The sequence below is a fragment of the Eptesicus fuscus genome, chromosome 10 (genome assembly GCF_027574615.1).
Source record: "Eptesicus fuscus isolate TK198812 chromosome 10, DD_ASM_mEF_20220401, whole genome shotgun sequence".
Classification (NCBI taxonomy): Eukaryota; Metazoa; Chordata; class Mammalia; order Chiroptera; family Vespertilionidae; genus Eptesicus; species Eptesicus fuscus.
Genome location: NC_072482.1, coordinates 58,176,699 through 58,183,682, shown reverse-complemented (window position 1 = coordinate 58,183,682; position 6,984 = coordinate 58,176,699). Strand labels below are relative to the sequence as shown.

General features: G+C 43.7%; 1 pseudogene; it reads left to right on the top strand.

Annotated features, from left to right (window-relative positions):
- The first annotated feature begins 1,497 nt into the window (after positions 1 to 1,497).
- On the top strand, positions 1,498 to 2,553 carry LOC103284650 (neurofilament light polypeptide-like; annotated as a pseudogene).
- Positions 2,554 to 6,984: the final 4,431 nt, after the last annotated feature.

Genomic DNA, 6,984 nt, shown 5'->3' with positions numbered 1-6,984 from the left:
ACAGAAAGTTGCAAAGATAGTACAGAGAGTTCCCCTATACCCTGGACACAGCTCTCCTTATTGGAACAACTTACATTAGTATGGTACATTTGTCACAACTAAGAAATTAATGTCGGTAGATTACTGTTAACTAAAATACACTTTTTCAGATCTCACTAGTTTTTTCTTATGTCCTTTCTGATCCACAATTCCATCTATGACACCACATTACATTTAATTGTCATGTCTCTTTAGCCTCCTTTGGTCTGTGACAGTTTCTCAAAGTTTTTTTTTTATTTGTTTTTGATGACCTTGACAGTTTTGAGGAGTACTGTCCCAGTATTTTGTAGAATGTAGAATTCTACAAAATACTGGGACAGTACTCCTCAAAAGTTTGAGTCTGTCATATTTTTTCATGGTTAGAGGTTATAGGTTTTTCAGAGGAAGATCACAGAGATAAAATACCTTTGTCTTCATATCATATCAGGAGTACATGCTACCAACATAATGTTAACCTTGATAACATGGCTGGGTGGGATTTTCCAGGTTTCTCCACTATGAAATTATTTTCCCCCTTTTACATACTTTACTCTTAATAGATGGAACTCCAAGTCAGGTGATGGAAAGGTAAGCTCCAAATCCTTGAGGACTCCACAATTTTTGTTGCTTTACTGCTGGCCTGGTTGATCCGGGGTTCAGTAAACCCCCTTTCAGATTCTTCCTTGTGACTAATACCTCTTCAGTGTATTGCAGTTAAATTTATTTCACCAAATTTATTTGCTGTGCAGTAAAGCTGAAGACAGTTATGGATAGTTTTATAGATGTGATAACATGGAAGACAAAATGTGATAGGATTTAAAAAAATTTTAAATAGCAGTTGAGAATTTCTTTGAATATAAACATCTAGCTTACATTCCACTTTATAAACTTCTTGACTACCATTATCATTATACAGTAAGGACAGATATAGAAGAGCTAGATTATAGTTTCAATTATACCTCTAATTAGCTGTACAATCTTGGGAAAAATCAGCTCAACATTTTGGTGCTCAGATCCCTATATATACAGAGGAGGTGTCTGGCTGGAATATAATATTTCCAAGTTGTTAAAAGGCTCATCTGATTTTTTTAAAAATCAAAAGGATCTTAAGTAGATATTTTACCACATTATAGGTACAATCTACACTAATAAAAGAGAAAGATGCTAATTGACCATACCTCCGCTACACCCACCAGACAATCAGGAGTGATATGCAAATTAACCCAACAAAGATGGTGGGTAAATTTGCATACGCAGGCCAGGCAGGCAGAGCCTGATGCTGCCTGCGGAGTCCAGGCCGCAATCGGGGACCGGGCAGGTGGCGCAGGCAGTGCCAGATGCCGCCTGCCTGGGGTCCGGGCCCTGATTGGGACCTGGGCAGGCGGGGGTGGCCAGTGTCTCCGGGATCACTGTCTGTCCCCAGGCTGCCTGGGGACACCGGTGGAGCAGGCCCAGGTTGAACATTTTAATGAAAGTGGGATGCCTATACCCTGCCCCATCGTGCCCCATCCTTGGCGAGGAGAGGGCAGTGGGCAGTTAGGAGGCACCAACAGCCTGATGAACTAAATCGCCTTTCTGAAGAAGGTGCACGAAGAGGAGATCGCTGAGCTGCAGGCACAGATCCAGTATGCTCAGATCTCCATGGAGATGGACGTGTTCTCCAAGTCTGACCTCTCCGCTGCACTCAAGGACATCTGCACCCAGTATGAGAAGCTGGCTGCCAAGAACATACAGAATGCTGAAGAATGGTACAAGAGCCTCTTCACTGTGCTGACCGAGATTGCTGCCAAGAACACCTACGTGGTGTGCACCGCCAAGGATGAGGTGTTCGAGAGCCACTGTCTGCTCAAGGCCAAGACCCTGGAGATCGAAGCAAGCTGGGGCATAAATGAAGTGCTGGGAAAGCAGCTGCAAGAGCTGGAGAATAAGCAGAACACTGACATTAGTGCTATGTAGGACACAATCAACAAATTAGAAAATGAGTTGAGAACTACAAAGAGTGAAATGGCATGATATTTAAAAGAATACCAGGACCTCCTCAATGTGAAGGTGGCTTTGGACATTGACATTGCAGCTTACAGGAAACTCTTGGAAGGTGAGGAGACCTGGCTCAGTTTCACCAGAGTGGGAAGCATAGCCAGCGGCTGCTCCCAGAGTTCCCAGGTCTTTGGTCAATCTGCCTAGGGTGGTTTACAGACTAGCTCCTACTTGATGTCCACTCGCTCTTTCCCTTCTTAATACACCAGCCACATCCAGGGGGAGCAGATCGAGGTGGAGGAGACCATTGAGGCTGAAAAAGCCGAGGAAGCTAAGGATGAATCCCCCTCTGAAGGAGAAGCTGAAGAGGAGGAGAAGGAGAAGGAAGTGGCTGAGGAAGAGGAAGGAGAGGAAGAGGAAGAAGGTGCCAAGGAAGAATTTGCGGATGCAAAGGAGGAAGAAGGAGGTGAAAGTGAAGGAGAAGATGCCCAAGAAGCTGAGGACGAGAAGAAAGATGAAGGTGCTGGGGAGCAGCAAGCAACCAAGAAGAAAGATTGAGCTCCCCTTTCCTTAATTATTTCAGGAATAATCGTCCTGAAACCAGGTCAACCCCATCACCAACCAAGCAGTTGAGTTCCCAATACTATATGAATTAAGAAGTCAATATAGGGACAAACCAAGATGGCGGCATAAGTAAACACAACTGCTGCCTCGCACAACAATTTCAAAACTACAACTAAAAGACAAAACAAACATCATCCAGAACCACAGGAAAGCTGGCTGAGTAGAAATTCTACAACTAGAAGGAAAGAGGAAAGCACATGGAGAATCAGAGGAACTGCAAAAGCCTGAGGTACGGAGACACGTGCGCGGGCGGCTGAGTGCCTGGCTGGCTTTCTCGAGTGGGAAGGAGACAAAAGCTCCCAACTGCGCTGAACCCCAGTTCCAACTGCACTGAACCCCAGTTCCGGGCAAGACCCTGGGGACCCAGGCTTATATGGGGGGAATTTGGACTGGCAGGCAGAAACTCAGGGGAGCCATGAAAGGCAGAAGTCTGGAGTGCATGAAGAGAGGACTGACTGCTGAGTGCCGCTGGCTTTCCCTAGCCAGTGGGAAATGGGAAGCTCCCTCACTACGCTGAATTCCAGTTCCAGGTGAGAATCTTGAAATCCAGATTCATTGGGGGAGAAACTGGACTGTCTGGCAGCGGGTGAAACTCAAGGGCGGCTTACTCTTAGAGGTGCTTGCAGTGATTACTGAGGAACACTGAGACCCAGGGGCATCATAGGGCTACCCTACCAACTCAGGGAAGCAGCGAAAATGCCGAAACAAAGAAACAGATCACAAACGAAAGAAATGGAGGAAAGCAAATGACTGGATATAGAGTTCAAAACCACGGTTATAAGGTTTTTCAAGAATTTCCTAGACAAGGCTGATAAATTTAGTGAGACCCTCGAGGATATGAAAAAGGACCAACTAGAAATTAAACATACACTGACTGAAATAAAAAATATTATATAGAGACCCAACAGCAGACTAGAGGAATGCAAGAATCAAGTCAAAGATTTGAAATACAAAGAAGCAAAAAACACTCAACCAGAAAAGCAAAAAGAAAAAGGAATCCAAAAAGTTGAGGATAGTGTAAGAAGCCTCTGGGACAACTTCAAGCGTACCAACATCAGAATTATGGGGGTGCCAGTGGCCTGGGCCTCCCTCTGCAGGATGATCATGGGGCGATGGCCAGGCTCCTAACCAATCCCATCGCACCTGCACTGGCTGGCCTGGAGCCAGTGGGTGACACAGTGTGGTCGTCCGGATGGTTGTTCCGCTATTCAGCTGTTTGGTCGATTTGCATATTATGCTTTTATTATTATAGATAGACCCAATCTCTGTTACAAATACACTTGAAAAGGTGAGACATTTATTTCCAGTAAGCTGATGTCCTTGTTTGGCAGATAATTAGCTAAAAGCTCCTAGCGGAGGGGAAATGATACAAAGAAAAAAAGCCCCAAATATTCCCTTAACACTTTTCGGAAGAAAAGATCAGAAAGGAGAAATGTAGGGATACGGTCTACATAACCAAGAATTGTAATGTGCCTTTCACCTTTGCTCTCTCTTTTATCATTAATACTATCCATAATGTGGTAATTTATGTTGGAAATGAAAACCGTACCTCTCTTGTTAGAGCTAATAATACCAGTTCCTGTGGTATAAGAATGACATCATTCATTTTTGAGGTTTGGTGAAAAACAAATGGAATTTCTCACCTCAAATTTCAGAAAGCAAAAGGAATTGTTTGCAAGAACTTGTCATTTCCTTGGAGTGATTATGAAAACTGTCTGTGGTTATGGAGACTTTTTCTTCTCCAGGGAAAATTTATGAAAACAAATTTTCCAAATTTGAGAAATAATAGTAGATAAATAAAAAATGTTGGGCATCTTAATCTATTGGTTCAGCTTTTTGATGTGATTCAAATTTTATACATATGCCTGCGGTGAGGGGCAGGGGGAAGGAAAAATAAACCAGGAACGGCACTTTGAATAAAGATGGATTGTGTCAATACACAACACATGGCGATTGCTGGGGTGAGGGGCTGGAGATGCGGAGAAGAGGATTACACACCCGGTTCTATATGTCAGCACTTCTCAGGTGCCTAGAAATTGAGCGCTTCATTTTAGTGATGATAGTAGTCTGTGATGAAAAGCCAAAGGAAACCTACTAGGAAGAGGCCTGCATTGAGGGAGGAGGAAGGGTGGTGAAATTCTTTTGGCCATTCCCGACTTCCGAGGCCTCACATTTCAGCTCTAGGGCAGCTCAGAGCACAGGGAGAGCAAGTTGAAGGACCCCATTAGTGTGAATGATGGCTTCCTTTTACACACCAGTCAATTCCAGGCAAGGCTTTTCGTGCTGTCAGGAGAGTTAAAAGAAACCTTTTCGCAAATGTCCTGGAGGTGACTTCATGGCAGCAGTAGATCCCAGATTAGTCAAAGCCACTGTTTGTTTATATTGTTCGGTTATTTTGAAAACTGCTAACCTGCTGTTTCCAAGATGACAAATAAGTGGATTCTAAGGTCACTTAGAATCAAATGTTAATCTTCCTCATGTCAACACTAGGGCAATTTGGGAAAGAAAAAGAACCTCTCCCTTCCCCGACACCCACCCCCTTATTTTGTTACTCTACAAATCAAGTTTTAAAAAGAAGTGTGGTCACCTTTCAGCGAGTGGTTTCCCTCTCCATACCTGGTTCAGATGGGCCAGGGGAAACCCTTCATACTCCCTCTTCCTGCCCCCAATCTTGGCTTCTTTTAGAGATGCATGTAATAATTTTATCGACAGCATATAAGCAAATCAGCCTTAAATAGTTTAAATTAATTTTAATATTTCGAAAGCTATTTTTTTTCACTTAGGTTAAATTGTTCAATTGTTGGTTTTTAAAAAATCTCTTAATTTTGTCTTATTTTAACGTCAGCCAGTAGTTTGAGGACAGAACTGGAATCAGTGTTGGGAAGATTTTCCAAAAATTTTAAAAGTTTAAAACTCAGCTATTTGGTGCCTTTATGGTTCATGGAATTAGGGCCTTGGAAAACGGAGGCTCTGAGCAGGGGTGGGTGAGGAGGGGCTTCCAGAGCAGGGCCCAGTACTCTCCCCATAGACCCAGTAGTGAGCCCGGGGCACCCGTCCCGACTGCCCCTCCCGTAGGATGAGTTCCCCTTTGGGTTCCAGTTGAGACTGTAACAGCTCATCAAAAAAGTACTAATAATTTTGAAGCTCGGAAGGGGAAAGACTGGGGTCTGGATTCCTTCCCCCCAAGATATTCCTTGGTTTTTAAGCATATGTAGATTCCTGTCATCATCAAGTTATGACAAGATTACACATTGTGGTCTGAAGACTTTCCCTACCTGGCTCTTCCTTTTCCCCTTTTCTTTTTCAGTGGTGTTACCTCCCAATAAACCACTTGCTTTCTTAACTCAGTCTCAGAATCTGCTTCGTGGGAGACCTACCTGACACAAGACTAGTTAATTTACTAGTCATGTTAAACTCCCAGTAACCTCGGGATGTTTACTGAGTAGAAATTACCTCTCTTTGAGGTCTTAGGAAGCTGAGGCACACAGAGGTCTGACATTTGGTTTACCTCCCTCTAGAGGACCAGTCTGCTGATCCAGTCCAGCACCTCTCCCACTGCATTAGTGGGCGGGATGGGGGTGCGGGGAGGGGTGCTTCACAGGATGGGCTCTGGCTTCCTTAAACAGAAAAGGAGTTGACTGCAAGCTCACAGAATCGAGGGACTTTGGAGAACCAGGCTCAGAGAAGAAGGATGCGAGGGCATTTTGGTGTCCTCAGAAGGAGGAACTGATTGATGGTTTTGTGAATAAATGGATTCCTCAACTCCCCCCTCTCCCTCCTTCACCCAAGTCTTATTTCAACTGCTGAAATTCAAGCCTCAGGAGAAAGTCTGGTTCTTTTCAGAGAACAGGGCTAGGGACCTTGACTGAGAATTTTACCAAATTTACATATAATGGAGGAGAAATAATTATTGTTCCGTAGATAATAGATGTGATATTGCCAAAGGAAGCATGCTGGAAAACAACAAAGGTCCCCCACAATCCCTAAAATCACTCCTCTCTGGGTTTAAACAATATCCCATGTCCTGCTTGAAGACAGGGAGTGGAATATATGTTCATTCAAGGTGCTTTTTCGTGTTTGAGTTTTGATTTGGTTGTCTTCGTATTGTATTCTTTGAGGATAGAAACTATCGTGGACTCCCCTTTATCAGAGGTTTTGTTTTCCTAAATTACTCCAAGTCTGAAAATATTAAGTGGGAAATTCTAGAAATAAACAAGTCATAAAGTTTTAAATTGTGTGCCGTTCTGAGTAACATGATGAAATCTCATGCTGTCCTTCTCCCTCTCGCCCAGGACGTGAATCATCCCTTTGTCTGGTGGATCCATGCTGTAGACACTCCTCCCTGATAGTCATGTAGTAGTGATC